This window comes from Amblyomma americanum, chromosome 6 (genome assembly GCF_052857255.1).
Source record: "Amblyomma americanum isolate KBUSLIRL-KWMA chromosome 6, ASM5285725v1, whole genome shotgun sequence".
Taxonomy (NCBI): Eukaryota; Metazoa; Arthropoda; class Arachnida; order Ixodida; family Ixodidae; genus Amblyomma; species Amblyomma americanum.
The window spans coordinates 136,217,435-136,238,437 of record NC_135502.1 but is presented as its reverse complement, the minus strand read 5'-3'; the positions used below and the strand labels follow the sequence as shown (position 1 = coordinate 136,238,437).

Genomic DNA, 21,003 nt, shown 5'->3' with positions numbered 1-21,003 from the left:
TTATGTTTGTTGAATTGTGAAAAATGTGCTGACTAAAAAGACTACAATATGATCTCCAGCAATACATTTAGTCATAGGAGTTTCAAATATCATTGCCTTCACATCACGCCAGACTTAGCGCACTAAAAGGTCAACAATTTGTCCAACATCCTAACATACTGGGGTTCTGATAGAATATGCCTCTTACAAATTTATCGGTCTGTTGTTCGGTCTGCCTTAGATTACGGATGTATAGTTTATGGGTCAGCAATACCATCGCATCTTAAAAGAATGGATCCAGTAGATAAATTAGGTTTGCGTCTTTCCACTCGTGCGTATAGGACGTCACCCATAAACAGTCTGTATGTATAAACTAACGATGCATCACCCACAGACAGAAGAACGATGCTAACATGCTCATACATCCTAAAAATTCATTCACTGCCTAATCATATCTGTCATCAAATAGCAACAAAGTGCCCACCTAGAACACTCTTTAACAACAAACCACACACTAATAGGACACTGTGCTTGTGTTTTGAAGAATGTGCCAAATCCTCGGCCCACTGGACACATTAGCTGACTTTGCTCGAAGACGCGATCCGCTGCATACAGCATCATTTTCCTACAATCTGCGATTTTGCTTTTACACAGTTCTGTAAAAAACAAACCCCACAGAAACATATTCTCCAATAATTTCTTGCAATTGAGAAAAATACAGTACCTTCAGAGGTTTTTACACAGATGGCTTAAAAACAGATGCATACGTTTGGAGTGCAGTGGTACAAGGGAATTGCTATCAGATAGGCTTCCACAGTGCGCATCAATCTTCACTGCCGAATGTTACGCTGTCTATGCAGCTATTAAACAAATTGTAAAGGAGAACCTCAAAACAGTGTTATTTACACCGACTCGCTATGATTACTTACAGCTCTCCACTCAAGAAATGCAGTCTCTCCTATACTCTTTGATATCATACACAACATAGTAATAGCCACAGCTAAAGGACAAAACCTAAAACTCTGCTGGGTACGAAGCCATATTGGAATTAAAGGCAAAGAGAGAGCAGACTTACAGCGCTGCTAAAGCGCGTGACAAGCAAATAATGAAAGTAAATATTCCGTTAAAAGATTGTATTAACTTAATACATCGTAAAATAAGGCAGAAATGGTAGTCCGCGTGAAACTACGAAGTAAAAAACAAACTACACAATGTCAAAACAGTTATAAGTGAATGGAAATCCGGCACCCACCGAGAACGTTTTAAGAAAGTGATTATCTGCCGTCTTCGTATAGGACACACGCACCTCACACACAATTTTCTACTGACAAAACAAAATCAACCTGAATGCGAAGAATGCGGAGACGAAGTTACGATTAACCACATTTTATTTTCTTGCGGGAGACTAGAAAAACTAAAAATAAGTACTTTACTAAATTATATACCGAATACATTCCTTTTCATCCTGCACTGCTTTTAGGAGCTGATGGAATTATTGATATATCATGTGTTTTTAGCTTTCTTGAAGAAACCGGACTACTCAAGATGCTCTAAAATGTTTTACCCACTGGTCTGTTTGTATTTTAGTACACCTCAACCACTTTCTCATTCCAGAGAAAAGGGCTGAAGTTGCTTTTGTTTTGATTGGTTCGGGGCCTCCAGTCCTTGCCCAGCCAATTACGGCTGATGAGGTTACCCGACCTCCTTTGCAACTTTTAATGTGAGCCATTTTTAAATCTTGTTTTTGCTCTTAATACAAGGTAGAAGGAAATACCTTTTCAAGCTTTCTACACCTCCATAACTTCTCATTTTTGTGAAAATCTGCAGACAAAAATTCCTTATACCTTGAGATTGGCGCATTATAGCCTTAGATGCTTATGCGCCATTAAACCCAACACAACAGAACACATCAAGGCTTCCCGACACTCCTGGTCCACTTGTACATGAAGCATTTTCTTCTCTGTTAATGTACTGCACTAAAGCAGCAACGTGCTTCCATTGTCCACCTGGTCCTGCCTTAAAAGAGCACTTGTCACTCTGCAGTGCAAATTCGGTAACTGACGCCTGCCAACAAAATAATAATGAACTGCAGTTAAAATGTGTATTATTCTTTTTGTCATCACAAGCTGCCAGTATGCAAGAATCATCAGGTAAAACTGATCAAAAATATTCCTTGTGCAATCAGCTAAAGTGTGATATTTTAAAATAATTAAGGCCCTGTTATTTCAGATAGCAAGTTTGCCTGAAGCAGTAACTAATTTTGTGGAACACGTGCAATTCCCAACAGCTTGCAGGCAAGCAGATAGTGTATGCTGCAATTAAATGTTCCTTGCATAACCACAATGACCCAATAATTTTTTTTAATGAGTGAATCTAGCATCTACAGGAAATAACCCTTTGTACACACATTAGGTCTAGTGTGGCATTAAGGTCTTTATTTTGCATAATATGAAGGATTTAGTGAATGCTATAAATGCAGAAAAAAATGTTCATTAACGACCACCCTCAATCCGCGTATCTTCACCGGAAAAAGGTAAAAGAGGCAAGGAGAGCGTCGACTTGGGTGCTAGACACGAATTGGAGCAGAAATGAAAATTTCCGTAAAGGTGCGGAGACCAGTAAACTGAGCACGTTGTGCTTTTTTGCATAACTCGATACAGAAAGAATGAGCAGTCGCGGTAATGCATGCACGGCAGCGCAGCCGACATAACTGCACCAGCGTATGCACAGCGCCTTCCGTTCTTGCCTCCCAAAGGAATGGCGGGAGTTATAATAATTGTGATAGCCCGATAAGCTGCTTCTGCGCCTCATGTATTCCGGTCGCCAACGCAAATCAGTGCGTCAGTGAAGCGATGGTTTGAGGACCGTATACATATGCTCGATGATGGTGCGCTCGGTCGATTTGAGACGCGCGATTTGTATGTGCTCATGAGACTCGTGCAGTGCGGGAACTGTGTTTTAAAAAATGGGGCCTTGTTGATGCGATTACTTTATGTACAAGGAGGCTACTCATCACAAGCTCCAGTTCGTAGATGGGCTTCGTTACGCTTGTCTGCGCCACGCACTTGGCGCGTATGGAGACTGGATTGTCCCAAACGGCTACGACGTCGTGGGTATGCCCGCTCTCATACAAAGCCCGGCCCTTTATCTTGCTGTCTCCACAAAAAATATTGGTCGGTGTCCCGAACAACAGAAAAATCACATCTGCGAACTTCAGCCATTCTCGCCGTAGCGACGGCAGGTGCCCAACCGGACTCCCAGAAGATGGGCCGAAAATGGCCATTTGGCGGCTTTCAGTGGCGCCTCTATGGGCGGTGCACGGGGCGTATAGGTGGGGTCCAGTCTGTCAAGGCCGATGCGGCGCCGATCGACAGTCGCCGGATTGTTTGGTATACAGATGCCGTGCGATGGACTGTCATGCTGCACTGACGCCGATACCAGCACGACCAATGACCGCATATCGTTGTAGTGTAAAGTATGAGCTTAGCGGGAACCGGAAGAGAGCGGATCCTAGTTGGCGTGACATTCCTTGAACTTAGAAATATGAAACCTTATTGAACCCCATTCTAGCCACAGTGACTCAAACGACGTGTGTACGCCAGAAGATGTGCTTTCAATCGGTGTCTGTACACAAAACCCAGCGGCGAGGGAAGTGACATAGCCGAGCGAAAGTTTCATTCCCGGTGAGGCAACGGTCTGAAAAACTTCGCTTGTGTCTACCTTATGGGCATTGAAAAAGCGAAACGAGCGGCTGCGTTTCATATCCTCACCCTTTGGTTGTAATCAGGAGTGAACGTTTGCCAGATTCTTAAATTTCTGTCGGCGGCGGTCAGCCAGCCCCTTTTATTACAAGGTCTAGCGAGTCCGCAGGATCCGTGTTTGCAATTTCAGTGATTGCGGAGAGCGAGCTGACAAGTTTTAGTACACGCAAAAAGCCATGGAGTGTAACTTTGTCCACATCTGTTTTTATTTATGCATTCTGTAAAAATGTTTGCTCTAATAAACCTTCATTTTCAAACAAGCCACAACTGCTTACATCTCAGGACGTGCGTACAATAAGGGAGAAGTGCCGATGTGAACTGGTCTGCAGAGCATATGCTGAGGACAGTCAACCTCAACTATGGACCATAAATTTGTCTGTTTTAATTAATGTGAATTGCCTCTGAATTTATTTTTAGACAAATGTATTAAAAAACAAATATTGGTGACATTGAAGGAAGCAGATACAATTAGCAGGAAGCGCCGGTCCTACACGAACCATATCACAAGCAGGTGATAGCATCCTTATCTCTTATTGCAATGTTATCGTAGTGTGTAAACAAGTAAAACTACAATTCATGGGCAAGAGCAGATATAGCTCACCTTGTGTGTTATGCCAAGCAAACGAGCAGTACTGTTTGTGCGCAGAAATGTAAAGAACCTGAGCGTAGGACTGCATCTGTCGCAATCGTCGCATTCCTAAGAGAGTTTGCATGCACGCAGTCAATGCTAAATTATGTACTATTTACCTTGAAGCACTCATTTAGACGGTGGCGACTCGGTGCAGGCAGCGGAACATTCGAGACGCTTTGGTTTTCCAGCAGGTTGGTTCTGCAAAAAGGGTTCTACGTGTCGAAGGAAATATATGCTTGACTGACACATGCGTGCAGCTTGGAAGATGTCGCATTCGGCACTTTTGTGTGCTCCTTTCATGCTGCAAGCTTACTTTAGTACTGCCTTGTTGTAATTTGAGTATAATTACCAAGCCAACAAATAGTGGTCAAGAACTTGGTAGCCAGCGATAGAATTGCACCACCACGCCCTTCCGCCGTAAATTAGCGAAGGCATGCACGGCACGTGCCGCTTACCACATAGGGAGCACTTGAATGCTCAAAAGAGACCACACTCTTAACTTACGAATGACAGGCTTCTGAGGGCAAAAAATAAAGCAGGGCCCATATTTCTGTTTTTTTAACAATCAGAAAACTTTCGCCACGAGCAAGTCCGCTTTCTCAAAGACCACTAAGCTCGCATACTAAGCCTTCATGAAAGAAAACACGGGAAATGCAGTTTAAGTCGTTAAGCTAAAAAAAATCAACTTTTCGAGCGACTCCCATACACAGTGTTCATGCAAGCATGCTGCCAACAACACACAGCAGACGACACAGGACAGGTATGCTCTCGTGGTCAGCAACCAATGGTTGCTAGATCATTAATCATTTTGCTATAGAGTTAAAGCTCGATATAAAGAAAACGCGATTTATGAACTTCAACTTTTACGAACAGAGAAATTTTTATTCCCGGCAAGTACTCACAGGGTTTAATTGTCTCGTGAATCCGAAGTAACAAAACAATCAGTCAGCCCAATTTAACAATGTTTTTCCAGAAGAAATGACTAAAAGAAGGAGTGCTTTCGTCTTTTTTTCGCCCACAATGTTTCACAGCTTTTTAGCAGCGCGCCAGCAGTAACGTCTAGGTGTCCAAGTAATGTCCATGGTTTTGTTTTGACAGGGCAGTGAGCTTCCTCCTGCTTGTAGCAATGAATTCTGTAATCGGCGGCACTTTTCGCCTTGGATTCGATTGCATTTTACGAGATGTCACTTGCATGCACAAGCCATTCTGCCGCCATGCAGACTCCATATGCGCAGGGGTGGATTATCCGGAAAAGTGATGCCACGGTAACTTTTGGGTACCGCTGCGTTACTATTTTAGATTTCTATGTGCGCAAAGGTGCTTTCCTCTATTTTGCACATTTCTCAATTTAATGAAAAAATGCGTTTTAAAATATCGAGCACAAGAAATCAACTGATATTTTTGTGAAGTGTAATATAACGTGTTGAGAATTAAATACAATTAGCAGGGTGCACAGGAAAATATGCTGTCATGGCTCCTTTAGGGAATGAACTTTAAGATAAGAAAAAAAACACTTTGTACAGCGGACGTAGTGGGACGAATAAATAAAATTTGAACAAAACAGCTGAGACATATTGCCTTAAATTATGGTCTTCGTGCCTTAAATGTAAGCCACCTATACTATTATAAAGACTCTCTTAATATTTTGATTTTGCTGCTAATGTCGTAGTTGCTTTGTTTGCATTTAATTTCTTGATAATAGCACACAATACCGCAATGAGCCAAAAATATGTGTTCAACTGGAAAGCAACAACATAATTGCAGAATATCTGGAATCTAGATCTAAGCGTCGGCACCACATGACAGAGGTTTCAATCACTTAGCTAACCCTCTCAGCTTTTTTTTGTTGCCAAAATCAGGTTTTACTCTACATTGTGGTAAATATGCCACCCTGCCTAATACCACTAGTCAAATATTGTAAATAATGACTCTCGTCTTGAATTAAAAGCTCCATGAAGGTTCCGCTATGTGCAAGTCATTCATTTGTCGTTGTTTAGTATGCTGAGTTCTAATTGCAAAGTGTGGAATAGACTCCCTAGCATGTGCGCATTTTATTTGAAGATGGGGATGGAGTAGTGATGAAATACTATACTGCGATATAAGGAGGCCACAGCAGGTAGTAACTACTAGGAAAAGAGTAGTGTACTATTAAACTGCATGTATATGCATGTGTGTACCAGCTGTTTATGTGGTTAAGCTTACCACATTTTTCCGCGTATCAAAGATTGTATTGAAGTGCGGAGCAGTGCGCAGGTGATCTGCCAGTCCCGTTCGTGAAAGCCGCAGGCAGTGCAAGTTTTTGACGACGCGACTCTGGACGAGGATGGTCATCGCAGCGCACCAGAAAAGAGGCCGCGAGAATCTATGCCTTTCAAGCAGCCAGTTTCAAGTGCACTTGCCAAGGAAGCAGACCTATAGTTTTGGTATTTTTTAATAACAGCCACTTTCTGCTCTGCCAAACATTGTATAGAATGCATGATGATAACTCGACCACCTGCTTGAATATCTCTTTTTCAGTCTTAGGTATTTTTTATTCAGTATAAGCGATGCTTGTACCTATCCAAGCATCTGGGAGGCATATTGTGCACCTGTATATCTGTTGACACTAAGCCGATGTCTCCCGACACAAGGAAGGTATAGTAGATATTTTTGAAGGTCATTGTGAAATAAATGTAATGATTGAGAATCGATTAGAAAGTAAACAAACATAATATAATTCAGTCAGATGGGTGCAAGCTTATGAGCATCGAATTTCAAGTTCGGTGTTCTACCAACTGAGCTATGGTGCCAGCAGTTTAATGTTGTTTCGAAGGTAATTGTTGCGTAAAACCTATTCTTGAGATGTTTACCAGCACCACCCTTGTACATAGCGCTGGATGTACTATGTCCGGTGTAACAGCGAATGAAATGTGATCCAACGGAAGAGTCAGGTTTGTGTTATCACCCTCTTAAGCTACCTGTGGGATTAATGCTGCCGGAAATTTAGGGGACACTAAAGCACTGCCTGTAAGGGTAAGACAGACAGCGCTAACGGCTCCCAGCTGCGGCTCTCCTGGATACTTGTGAACAAACACGGAGTTTGCTACTCGTTTAATCACTAATGAGTCTTTTATTTTTTGCCATTATTATCTCACACATGCTCATTCACTACAGTAGTAGGCTGCCCTGTTATGTGGAAGACCACCTGACATTGCACCTATAAAGCCTCGTTTTATCCGAGAGACACTAACATGCCAGTATGGACTTGGAGTACCTTGTTTTATTCAGGATGAAAAGGTTCCAGTGGGTTCGATTTCCATCGCACTCTCCCATTTAGAAGTTTGCCTTGAAAATTCCGAGTTGGCAGCTCCTGCCATGTATTGTGGCCTCTTGAGGACGCACAAGCTGCCGCCCAGTCAATCCTGGACATACCAAATTTAAATGACAACCTGCTGGAGCCATGGCTGTCAGTTTTCTTAGACAAATATCATGGAATCACAGCGCTAAGAGACAAGGACACAGGGAGGACACAAAAACACACTTGCGCTGAACTCTCAACTTTATTTTGAACTTGTCTGATCCGTGCCTTATATGTAAAAGAAGGGCATTAACACGCAAGCGCATCTACTGCACAGATATGACGGGGGTAGTCTCAGTCACGTTTTGATAGTGCATACAGGGAGAGTTCGATCCAGAGAAGAAAAAACTGGCATGAAAGAACGCAAGGCAGTTAAGGCTAGGTCAAGAATTTTCAAACGCGAACGCACCAAAAAAGGTAACAACGAAAAAGCCAGGCGTAAGCATAAGTGGAAAAAAGGGAGTCATTAAAAACAGGCGAAAATCGGTATAAAATCAAGTAAAAAAATGGCATTGATGGGGGAACAATTAGCACTTAAACATCCATGAAAAAAAACGTATAACAAGGGTGAAGGCTAAAAAAAATAAACACAGCCAAAAATAAATGAGGCTACAAATAAAACAGTTCAAAAAACGAAACACACACACACGCACACACACACGCACACACACGCGCACACACACACGCACACGCACGCGCGCACACACACACACACACACACACACACACAACACACACACACACACACACACACACATACACACACACACCGTATTTTCTTGAGAATGGAACCTCTAACACTTTCGCGTTAATAAAGCCACTTGTTCTAATAAAAGACCTAGATTCTAACAGCGTTGCTGCCATGGGTAGTTGAAGAGGGTTATCGCACAAGTTCGACTCCTCTCTGATCATGTTCCATGTGACACTTGCTACAGAACATACTATGTCGGTCGCTATAGACAAGGATGGCGTTAGTGAACATATGAAGGATAGTTTACATGCAGCAAATACCTACGAAAGAAGCTTGAACAGCTGTCGTCTTAGGAGATTTGGTAGAGCACCGAACATAATATTTTGCGCTCGCAGGTTTGCATCACTCCTTCTTTCTAATCAATTTTCTCAGTGATTACATTATTATTTTACATTTATTAGGATAAAATATTTCCCTATGATTTCATTCATGTGAATGGCTGTAGGCTCATTTCATAAGTGCAATGTACTGCCGTCTGAGAATGTCCGGTGTTTCACTACCAGTTTAAATGAACCAGAAATTCATAATTTCTAACCAGGGTGGCTCGAATAGAGACAAATCATGTTTTAAATAAGTCTAATTTTGGCCTAAGATTTTTTATACCTAACAATCGTGGTAAAATACGCAAGCAAATCCCTGCAAACAAGTCTGCAAATAAACCGGAGCAAAAAGCGCTGTAAGGTGGACAACTATAAGGCGGAATAAGGCACAATTGTTGAATTCAAGGCTTGGTATAAGCATGCGAAGTGTCGCTCCTTGCTATGTGCTCGAGAGCAGAAATGAACACTAGAATGGGGATGCTGGTTCCGCACAGATGTATTTTACGAAACAATACAGTGTTTTCTTGGTGGCACTGAGCAGTATTTGAGAGGAAAATGTTCTCCACAAAATCAATAAAATCTAGAGCTTTCTCCTCATGAGGCCACAGGTAGTTTCGGTAGGTAAGTCTTCAATTTCCTGGCTGCGTCGCCGGCTTCTGCAATTTTTAAAGCTCACTCTTCGCTTTCCAGTTCGCTTTCATATTCCGTACTTGCATCGTCTGCAAGAATCGGCTCATCAGCGATTTCTTCGTCGATCAGTTCGGATGCCAGTGCCGAGGTATCATGAGCAGAGACTAAGTCCTCAAACGTAACATTCAGAATTGCCAGTTGCCTTGAAGACGTGGCGATCATTCTTCATGTCTTCTTTGGAACGGATGTCCATGGATGTCTTTAATCTTCTGCCTTGCGTTCACAATATTCGGCTGAGTGCTAGATGCAGCACTCAAGTCCGCGGTAATGTCCCAGTTTGCGCTCACTGTAGACTACCAAAAAGTCTTCACTCAAATGCAACTACTTTGTGCTTTTGCACTGCCATTTTCGCGCAACGGAGTTGATGAAGTCTTGGAGTGCAGCTTACTTGCGCGCAGGTCTGCACATGTGGCAGGGGCGTGCAGCATGATGAGCCGGTGCTTCGATGACATGCCAGTCATGCGTCTGTCAGCTTGATGCTAGTTCGTACTACCCCTAAATGGTGCGGCATGTGAATACACGATCGATTCATACACACTACTTCTTTGGACTATTCAAATCATCAAAATATTGCATTTCTTGAAGTTTTCACGTCTCCTTGTGCATTTTGAGCCATGCTAATAGAAAAACTGCTCCATTATAACGAATCGAGTGTCAAATTTTAAACTCTTCATTTCATTATACCAGTAGAACTCATGCTGAAATAGAGCATGAACCAACCAAACTTTTTCTTACTTTTTTATTACTGTTAATTCGCTCTATACGTGTTCGCTATAACGACGTTCAACTATAGTGAAAATGCGAATGAAAAAGCAAAGGCTGTCTGAAATTTAGTCAGAATTTTGAATGTTCCCATCCCGGCCTTGCTGATCGCCGGAGACCCAGCACCAGGTAATACCTCTAATTGTCGACCTTTAAGTCTTGCTTGCTTGCCAAAAATGACAGTAGCAGGAAAGTTGTATGCTGAATATATGAAGGAATTTCGTAATATATCGTTCAACTGATTTTGCAGGTCGACAAGATATGAACACCCTACGCTCGCCACAACGTGAGTGGGCCGCATTCAATTTTCTATAGTGCTGTTTCATTTTCAGACAACTCTCAAGATTTTGATGACAGCTGTAAGTGGCAGCATGATATGGCGTGTTGTTTGCAATGACATCGCCCCTAGTCGTGGCACTACAGTTCCAGAGAAGTTCCATAAACTGTGGATATAGGGGCGATTTTTCAGTCCCGCAAATTTAAAAATTCTGGGTTTAAAAATAACTGATTGGCACATTCACTCCTAGGACCGGGAGTGTGATGCTGCAACATATAACGCTACCATCGAGGGAAGTGACCATACTAACTGCTGTCCAGGCCCCACAATATTTCTGAATTTTAATGCGAAAGTGTTAATGATCCCTTGTCACAAAAAACTCGGCCGTGGCGTTAGCCGTGGGAAGAAAGCCCCGATAGAACAGAGAAAAAAAAAATTCAGAAAAAACTCAGGAATGATCTGATACACCAAATTTCTCTGACAGGTTCCTGTAAACAAAGGAAAGTAACTGAGCTGAAGTGAAAATTGGGTGAATTCTCATGGTAGTGTGAATTTAACCTTGGACCGTCAGACTATGAGGTACGCACGCTACCCACAGGCCACGATGCTGTCTTTTTTCTCTAGTGCCTGTTTTGACAGTTTACTGCAGGTCACAAACAGATTATGTTGTGCAGTGCACTCTCAAAATCAGAATCGGGCATGCGTTTCCATCATATCAGGAACTTCTAACCTTTTCAGGATACACAGCTGCTCCATCAAGCATAGAAGCTTGTTGGGTTCAAGCTGGATGAGGGTAAACCTAGTGAATGTATGATGCGTGCGAATGGGACACAGTAATGCAGCCGTGTTCTACTCCATTTTTCCCAAAACTTTCGACAGCTTGTACTCTGTACTGCTGCAACTATTGCATTCATCTTGGAGATACTGACCATTTTAAGATGGCACTGAATTAAAAAATTACTGCTGTGCTGTGCAATAAGTGTGGTGTAAACCAAATGCTGATTCATTTAGCCATGCCAAAGCACTGAGAGGGATATGTGACGTCTTTTTGTAATCAGAGATTTTGAACATTGTTCCAACAGTCGAATAGTGCAGCTCCTGATGAAGATCAGAGCTGACATCAAAAAGCTCAAAGGAATTCACGCAGTTTCTCTGCAACGTTGTCTCGGAGAAGAGGTGGTCCCATTGAGTTGCATGGAAGATGTTGAGGAACTTGAAGAAAGCCTTTAAGACCCAGACAAAAGTGCTCTCCTGGTGAGCTAGGCTTTGGAGTGGTTGTTTTATAAGGTTTGTGGTTTATGGAGGTTTAACGTCCCAAAACGACTCAGGCTATGATAGACGCCGTAGTGAAGGGCTCCGGAAATTTCGACCACCTGAGGTTCTTTAACGTGCACTGAAGGTTTTCCCATTGCACGTTTCTCTCATGAGATTCGTCAACACGGAAATTCTGCGATTAGCGTTGTATCTGTCAGCACCGTTTTCGCTGGTTATTTAAATGTGTGTGGTTACTTGGCTCTCGAGTTCTCGTGGTGAAAAGACAAGCTCAGAATCACCTTGCGTGCAGCTTTAAGCTAAAGCTTGGTGGTACAGCATGGGTACAGCACTCTAAAAGGCAGCGGTGCAAAATATGTAGCTTTTCCTCAGAGGCTCGTGAATTGGATGTCATGGCACGGGGCTAGCGTAGACATGAAAAGCCTTGCCGTGAAAGAACCCCCCATACAGAAGGACGCAACATTCCCCTTCCACTCCCTGAGTACCACGCTTAAAATTTCTGATTTTTGATATCGCCAGGTTGGCGGTTATATAATATGTTCGTGCTGAAGTTTATGGCTGCTTCAGGTAACGAAAATTGAAATCACCTGCCTAGAAAATTGAACTTTTCTGGCAACCTGCATGCATAAAAATATAGAGTGCAAGATAACTGCTTTTTTTCTCTCACTCATTGGCATTTTTTGGAAGTTGTAGCATAGTCTGAATCCTTTAGCTGTATTATTTTTAACTTTGTAACTCTTTATCAAAGCCTTGCAGTGGCATGTGGAGTTTGCTTGCATGAAATTTGGTGAAATCCTTTTTGGGTTTCTGAAACAGTTCAAAAATATTGGGGGGGGGGGGTAATAGGGCATGCTTTGGCGCATCACACTGTGCGCGATCACCGGCGAACGCCCGGCGACGTGGGTTGAGGAGCAAAAACGCGAATTTTTGAAAATATCTTGCAAATTACGAGCTTGCTCTCGAGGACTTGCACGTGGCATGCACGCTCAGTGGCATTTCTACTGCACAATAAACATATATGATGGCCACTTTCTGAATCCCCTTTTTTGCAACTCTTTAGCCCAAATTTGTGCTCTTTATTGTTCCATCGTTGCTCACATCTAGGCCACCTGCGATTCCAAAGGGATACTTTAAAGTTAGAGGCCAGAAAAGTAAACTGGCAAAAATGCAAATCAAAGTGCAGTTGAGAGGGTCGCACGGAAGCAATCTGACAGTGACATTTGTTAGCTAATATTGTCTAGCATTTGCCCAGCCTCCTTTCTGTATTTAGCTCCACCTTGGAATCCTGAAAATGTACGAATGCGCTGCTAAATACATATGCATCACAGAAAATGTTCTGCACTCACTGATTACATGTGCACTCCAAAAATAAGGCATTGGTTGTGTAGAAATTGCTAATAGCAAAATACTTATAAATTTAACATTTTCGGGTTCCGAGATGTCGTATGGGTGACTAGTCTTCTGGATGCATGATCAGCAGCCGCTGAAGAATAGCACATTCACATAGCCTCATCTTTTATTAGTAATCAATGTATTATATAAGGCTGCAATAATTTGGCGTGCAAAAGTGGACGCAGTAAAGGCATTATTGTTCTTTTTTTGTCATCAGTAAAAATTTTGTGGGACTCTTCGGTATGTTGATGCCTGTCAGATGGAAAAATACATTCAATGTAGCAAATATTGAATTGAAATTGAAAGTTTTTCCACCACTTGACCCAAATTTGAGATTATTACAGTAAAAAGATGCCATGATCAGTACACTGAAGTCGCATTGTGACATAGCATGTGGAATATGCGCTAAAGAATTGGTTGGTGGTTCTTCCAGCTTTGTAATTAGTTAGAAGCAATAGTACTTGTAGTTTTATTTCTGCCCGTTTTTAGCATAAAACGGCTGTTTTCAGTGGGATTTAATTTTTTGTTTTAGCATGCATTATTTATTCCAACAGGCTTACAGTAGTTTCCTCTAGGTAAAGTAGTGTCATTACAGGAAACTGGGATTACATTCTTTCACAGGCTATGCAGAGCAGATACATATGCTATCGGTGCTATGCGACTCTAGTTGAGTACACTTGTTCGAAATAAAATGTCTGTTACAGGTTTTAATATAAAAGTGCATATTTGCGAGCAGAAAGATTTATTTACTGATTTCAGCTCATTGTTTATCAGCATTTGCTGAAATTTATTGTAACGTTTACAAAGATATGCCAATAATTAGAAAACTGCAAATTGCGGGTAAAATGTGTTTTACTCGGTTTACTTCACGAAAATTGTAGTGCACATCCGATTGGAATAACGTTTTCAAGTTTTCGGGGTAGAAATAATTTGCCGTAGTTTTGAATAGAGCTTGCTGCAGTCTTTTTTCATTTCTTTTGCTCTCTCAGAAAACAGTCCTTTTTGTGAGTCACTAGCGACACTGTGCTTACTCCATTTGGTTTGCACAACTCGCACGCCTTCACAGATTTTCGCAAATTTCGTGCCTCCTTTTATTATTATTGCTAATACACTAAATGTGTTTTCCTGCTGTCTTTATGTTATTGCAATGTTTGACCACATAGCAGAAAATTCATGTTTTTCGAATTCGTAATTACGAAATGTTTGATTACAGCTGCTGTGCAGCGGAGGGTGCCTGATGCGGATGTCGCCCGTGTCAACTACCGGATTGCAAACTTCTTGTGTGGCGCCAGGAGAACGGGACGGTGGTCGAAGGCCAGAATGAACTTGACGCGTGCACACCATCCTGACCACTGAGCTCTCCCTTTTGTGAAATAATGCAATAAAACGTGCAGTAAAACGAGTTGAGAATTTGATATACCATACTTAAGGTTTTCACTGCCATGCTAAGGCAGAGAAGCTGAAGATATTGGTGCGCCTGCATAAGATGTCGCTGTGAGTACATCGAATTATCTATAAATTCACCTGGTTCTGCATGAGTAATGTCTGTGCATCAGTGCTTTGTAGAGCTTAAGAAATGGGTTGCCCACTTGGCCCAAGCTGCTCTTCATCATGGCAGCCCAGTATGGTTGCTCTTATAAAGTCCGGTCGGGGCCAAATTCGGCTGCTCACTTGGGCACACACGGCTTCATCTAGGCAACCAACGGGGGCTGCCACTTTGGGCTTAACTGTGCTATATAATTGCATAAAAATGGGATGTTCATTTGGGCCCAACAAGGACCCCATTACGGCGTTGAAAATGAGCGGCCTACGTTGAGCCAGGTCGGGTTATTTTGGGGCAACCGCAATGGGCTGCCCATGAGCGCGGGGCTTGAGCCCCTCTGGGCAGGCCCAAGCAGTCTGCCCTTATTTGCCCTGATGTGGGCTGCCCAAGCTGGTTCCCATCTGGCTCCATTGGGGGAGCCCAAGTGGGCTGCCCATTGGGGCCCCTCGTGGGCACGAGTTGCATATTCCACTTGGGGCCCATATGGACTGCTCACATGGGACCGACAAGAGGCCCCAATTTGGAGCCCACTTTGTGCTACTTTGGACAATAAAAGGAAAACCTGAGGGCTGTCGGGAAGAGTTCCCACTCATTACTTTGAGGTCGAAGCGAGGTCTCCGTTAACACAATAATGTCAGCGTTTATAGTATGAACTGCAGAGGCTAGCACAATGCGCTTGTTAAGGATGCTAAGTCTGTTACAAAACAACATCTCTATGTTTAAAAGACGTGTTCCACTTCCCCTCCCGTTTTCTTAGCTGGAATCATGTGATGACGCTCCACCGTAGCAAGCATCTATATTTTGGGACGCCGCAGACTGAACTATGCAATCAATTACGGCTATGTTATGAGACGGGCACCGCCGTGGAAAGCATCTGCTCATAGTTGGCATGGCAATCTCAACTATGCTATCAGTGGAGTCACAGTACGCATATTATTTAACATTCTCTGTGATTTTATTGCAGCGCTATTGAAATCTAAGGGAGTCGGGACGACCTTTCGCGAACTCAACAAGCTTAGTTCTGGCAGTACACGTGGCGGGGAAAAATGTTCGGACACTGCAACACGCTCATCTTTAAGTTTATAGCGTGTCGAAAGTACCGTTCTTTTAGTCTGAAGGTGTTGAACTTGACTATGACAGGGCGGCATTTTGAGGAAGAATACTGGCCGGCGCAATATGTGGGTTCTATAGATAAGTCTGGTATGTTGTCTATGATGCCTGTTAGGGTTTCTTTCTGTGGTGTCATGCGAAGCGCGTGTGACGTCACATTGATAGCGCGTCTCTCGGCGCTACATAAATGCTGCGTTCCGCGGGAATAGTGCATTGTCGGCCCGGCATGGGCGTGCCAATAAAGCGTCTACGTCGCTCATTACCCTGGCTCTGCCTCATCGCTCTCAGCTACAACATACTGGCGACGAGCATGGGATCACAATTCCGTCGGGTTTCAAGAGACCACTCGCAGCGGTCCCGGAGCGTGTTGCGAGGAGACTGGCAGCATGGCGATGAGTGGAACGTTCGATCAGTTCATCGAGCACGGCGAAGATTTCGAGTCCTACGTGGAGAGATTCGACCATTTCTTGAATGCCTCTAAGGTGAGCGACGACTTGAAGGTCTCAGTGTTCATAACGGCAATAGGGAAGAAAGCATACAAGGCGATAAAAATTTTACTGGAACCGGAGAAGCCGGAAACAAGACATACGCACAGCTGGTGCAAACCATGCGAGCGCAGTATGTACCAAAACCCTCTGTAATTCCAGAGGGGTTCAAATTTACCCGCGTTTTCAGCAAGAAGGCGAAACACTGGCAGCGTTCGCGGTAGAGTTGAAACGGTTGGCGGCGTCTTGCGACTTCGGAACATTTCTGCACAATGCTGTTCGCAGCCGTTTTGTGGCCGGGCTCTGTGACAAAAAAACGCAAGCGGATTTCCTAAAGGATGTTTAAAACTTCCGGCTATATCGCGAGGAATATCGAGTTGGCCCTGCAAGGAAAGCCAGCATTTTCAGCCCAACGTGGGGAAAGGGATCGTCAGCGTTCTTCACCGAAAGCGAGGCGCCAGAAAACGCTCACCGCGTAGTAGGGAAGAAACTGCTACGGGGCCCGGTGGGGCAAGGGTGACGAAATCGCTGGACTGTTCATAGTTTGAAGCGTCTACCTGCAAATTTCTGAAGTATGGTTGTCGGTTGTGTAACCTTGTTGGACGCTTAGCGAGACTCTACGAACGCCACAGCTGACGACAGCGACACGGGTGAACTGGCGCTGCACAATATATATTCATGGGAAGGGCGCACCGAACCTTACGAAATTTTTCTGAAGATTGAGCAGAAAAATGTTTTCATGCAGATTGGTACGGAGGCGCCTGTAGGAGTTGTACCAGAAGCACTGTACAAGAAATACTGCTCACCCTACCCAAAGAACCATGCTGTCTAAAGCTGAAAACTTACTGAGGCACACCGCTGCCGGTAACGGGGAAGCTAACCGTTTCGGTAGAGCACAACGGCCAGCACAAACAGCTTCCGTTAATTGTCGTGAAGACAAACGAGAATACCAACACGGTGCTTTTTGGGACGTGACTGGCTGGTGGCGCTTAAGTTAGACTGGTCTAGTGTGCATGGGGTTCGCCTGGACAAAGTGTTAGCGTTGCTTGAGAAGTAGGCCGAGATTTTTGAGCCTACGCTAGGCCTGATCAAGAACAGCGCCATTAAATTGGTGCTTAAAGAGGATAGTACACCAGCTTTTTGTAAATCGCGACTGGTGCCATTTGCGGTTAGGGAAGCTGTGTCTTCAGAATTGCAGAATCTCGTGAAGGCAGAAGTGTTAGTACCTGTTAAGCAGAGTGAGTGGGCGACCCCACTAGTGGTCGTGCCTAAACCGAACAACCACATCAGGATGTGTGAGGATTTCAAAGTGACGCTAAATCCATTCCTAAGAATGGATCACTATCCCCTTCCCGTTATGGAGGATCTGTTTATAAAAATGGCTGGCTGTAAATATGTTAAGCTGCTTGATCTGTTTACTGCATATCAGCAGCTGGAGTTGCGTCCGCAGTCGCTACTCGTGGTCAACACGCACCTAGGATTGTTCAAGTACACACGTTTACCCTATGGCATTACGAACGCACCTTCAATCTTTCAGGCAGTCACGGATGAGGTGTTGAAGGCACTTGATCGTGTAGCGTCTATCTGGACGACGTGCTGATAGTAGGGGCTGCATTTGATGACTGTTTTGATAAAGTAGAAAGTGTGCTGTGACGGTTTCAGGACAGAGGCATACAAGTGAAAAAAGAAAAGTGTAAACTATTTCAAACGTCGGTCTTGTACTTGGGGCACATTCTCAACGAAAAGGGAATACGCCTCTGAGATGAAAGGTGAAGGCGACAAGGGAGGCGCCGGAACCAAAGACTGAGGCACAATTGGGAGCTTCCCTGGGTGTGATTACCTTTTATATAAAGTTTTTTTCACAAAATGGGCGCAATGCTGAGGTCATTGCACGACGTTGTAAACCAAGGAAAAGGCTTTAGTAGACACGTGAGGCAAAGGAAGCGGTTCAGGAAAGTAAAGCGTGGCTACCGACAGAGGAGGTTTTTACATACTACGACTCCAACAAATCGATAGAGCTTGTGTGTGACGCATCCACTTATGGCGTTGGCGCCATTCTGTTTCATAAGATTGCGAATTGCATATGCGTCTAGGGCTTTGAGCAAAGCAGAGCAATGTTATGCTCATATTGAAAAAGAGGCTGTCGCCGTGGTATATGGGTTGAAGAAATTTCACAAGTATCTGTTTGAGCGTAGTTTTATCATTTCTTCAGATTACCAGCCATTAGCTAGCCTTCTGGCGCACGGCAAGCCCGTTCCAGTAACGTCAAAGGCACGCACGTAACGCTGGGCTTTGATCTTAGTGGCGTACGAATACAAATGGGTGTATCGTAAGGGCCGCGACGTTGGAAACGCTGACGCGCTTTCGCGCTTGCCGTTGGCGGATGATCAAGATGTCTCATATTAAGTACATTTTTTCTCAGTTCAGTTCTGAATGAACTTTCTCTGTGGACGCGATTAGAAAGGAAACGAGCACGGATAGAGTGCTATGTAAAGTGTTGACGAACACGATGCGTGGCTGGCCTACACACGTAGCTGACAGTGAATTGTCCCCATACTTTTTTCGTCGGCATAAACTGTCCGTAGACCAGCAGTGCGTACATAGGAAAATCGTGTGATTGTTCCCCACTGCTTGCGCAAACAAGTGTTGGCACTTTTGCACGATGGTCACTCAGGAGTTACGCGTATGAAAATGCTCGCACGTAGCTATGTCTGGTGGCCTCAGTTAACCCAAGACATTGAGTGTGCTGTTAAAGGTTGCTGTACTTGTCAGTTGGTGCGGAATGCTTTTCGGAACGCCCCACTACAAACTTGGGGTTGGCCTTGCCGCAGTTGGCAAAGAATCTACCTGAATTTCGCATTCACAAACAACCAGTGGCTTTTAGTGTTGGTGGATTCACACTCGAAATGGGTAGAAGTGTTCGTGATGAATTCAGCAACGACAGAGCGTACTATTGAAAAGCTGCGCAGTGTGTTCGCCTCGCATGGTCTTCCGGGCGAGGTAGTTACAGACAACGGGCCACCATTTCACTGCGAAGCACTTCATAGAGATTCCGCTCAAACAGAGTCCGTCATATTCAGGACACCTCCGTACTACCCGGTGTCAAATGGAAGCGCGGAGAGGTGTATCCAGACAGTTAAACGGGATCTTCTGCGAGAGCTTCTGGACGGAAGGTCATCGGGAATCAGCAAGACCCTACAACACAGCATTCACATGTTCCTGTTCAGGTACCGGAACACCTCTACCACAACAACGGGCAAACGCCAGCTGAACTTTTTCTCTCGTGGAGATCCCGCACTCGCCTAACTCTGCTACAGCCAGACCCGGAGAGACGTATAGAAGAACATTTTTCCAAAGCTAAGCGTCAAGCCGACGAAAAAAGAGGGCCATGGAGGTCATTCGAACAGGGCGAAAGTGTTCTGGTCCAAGGCCTTCGTACAGGTGCGGCAAGCTCGTTGCCTGGGGTCATTGAAAAAAGGTACAGTGCCGTTACGTACATTGTGCGGTAGGACCCGTGAAGATTTTTGCATGTAGACAATATAAGTCCGTGTTGTTTTGTCAGTGACGAACAAGTGCACCGTGAGCCTCCCTGTGTGGTGCCAAGTTTAATTTCAGGCCCTGTGCTGGAGGCGTCTGCTACAACGCCACCTGTTCCCGTGCTGGAGTCTACGAGCTCTGCGGCAGCCCCGCCAGAGCCGCTCGAAGACGGCTCCCGGGGGTCAGCGGAATGCCAGTCCACGCCAAGATTTTCTACCACCATCTCCACTTCGAGAACCAGCATCTCCTTAAGGGGCACAGACTGATCGACGCAGGGCTCGTGCGAAGAAACCTCCCGATTGCTCCAAGCCATCAGCAGTATGAGAAGGAGTGTGGTGTTATGCGAAGTGCGTGTGACGTCACAATGATAGCGCGTCTCTCCGCGCTATATAAGCGCTGCGTTGCACGTGAATAGTCGTGCCAATAAAGCATCTACGTTGCTCGTTACCCTGGCTCTGGCTCATCGCGCTCGCCTACAACACTCTCAAAGAGTCTTCAGTTTCATTTAAAGATTCATGCGAGTCTGGAATCCCTCGAAAAAACGTGGTTAGTGAGCAGCGATCGGTCCTCTATTTCATCTAAACTAGATTGCAAAGAATCATGCTGTGTTGTCAGGGCATGTAGGAAATTTTGGATATTGGTTGCTTTTTCATCAAGCTCGTCTAGTGTGTCTGTTTTTTCTTCCAGTGTCCAACGTTTCATCACTGCAGACAATTTTATTCTCTAAGCTTTTTTGGCTAGTTTTTATAGCTTTTATGTGCACGGCAAGCTGGGCCTGATACTTTCCAGATTGAACAGAACGCGCGTGCACCTCTTTAAGGAGGTTGCAAACAGCAGCAATTTGTTCGGAAGGCTCGTTCGGAAAAGGCAGATGTTGGATCGTGGATTCACAGCATGTGTTGTGTCCTGGGCTTGTTTCTTACGTCCTCAGCACACAGTAAGAGGAAGAGCATTGAGAGGCAGTCACGAACAACCTCAAGAAACACTTGTGGGCACGGGAGCAACCGCAAGCATCGAGTGCTGCTTTTCTTACTATAGAGAGCTAAAGGCCTAAATACCTGCGGAATGCACAAGCGCGGTGCGTGAGGCATGCTGTCAGCGTTGCTCTCGTGCCGACTGAAGATGTCGTGTTTCCGGCGGTTGCAGGACAGACAGC

The 21,003-nt window shown here is 44.3% G+C and overlaps 1 pseudogene; it reads left to right on the top strand.

Annotated features, from left to right (window-relative positions):
• Positions 1 to 16,211: 16,211 nt before the first annotated feature.
• Positions 16,212 to 20,113, top strand: LOC144095529 (uncharacterized; annotated as a pseudogene).
• Positions 20,114 to 21,003: the final 890 nt, after the last annotated feature.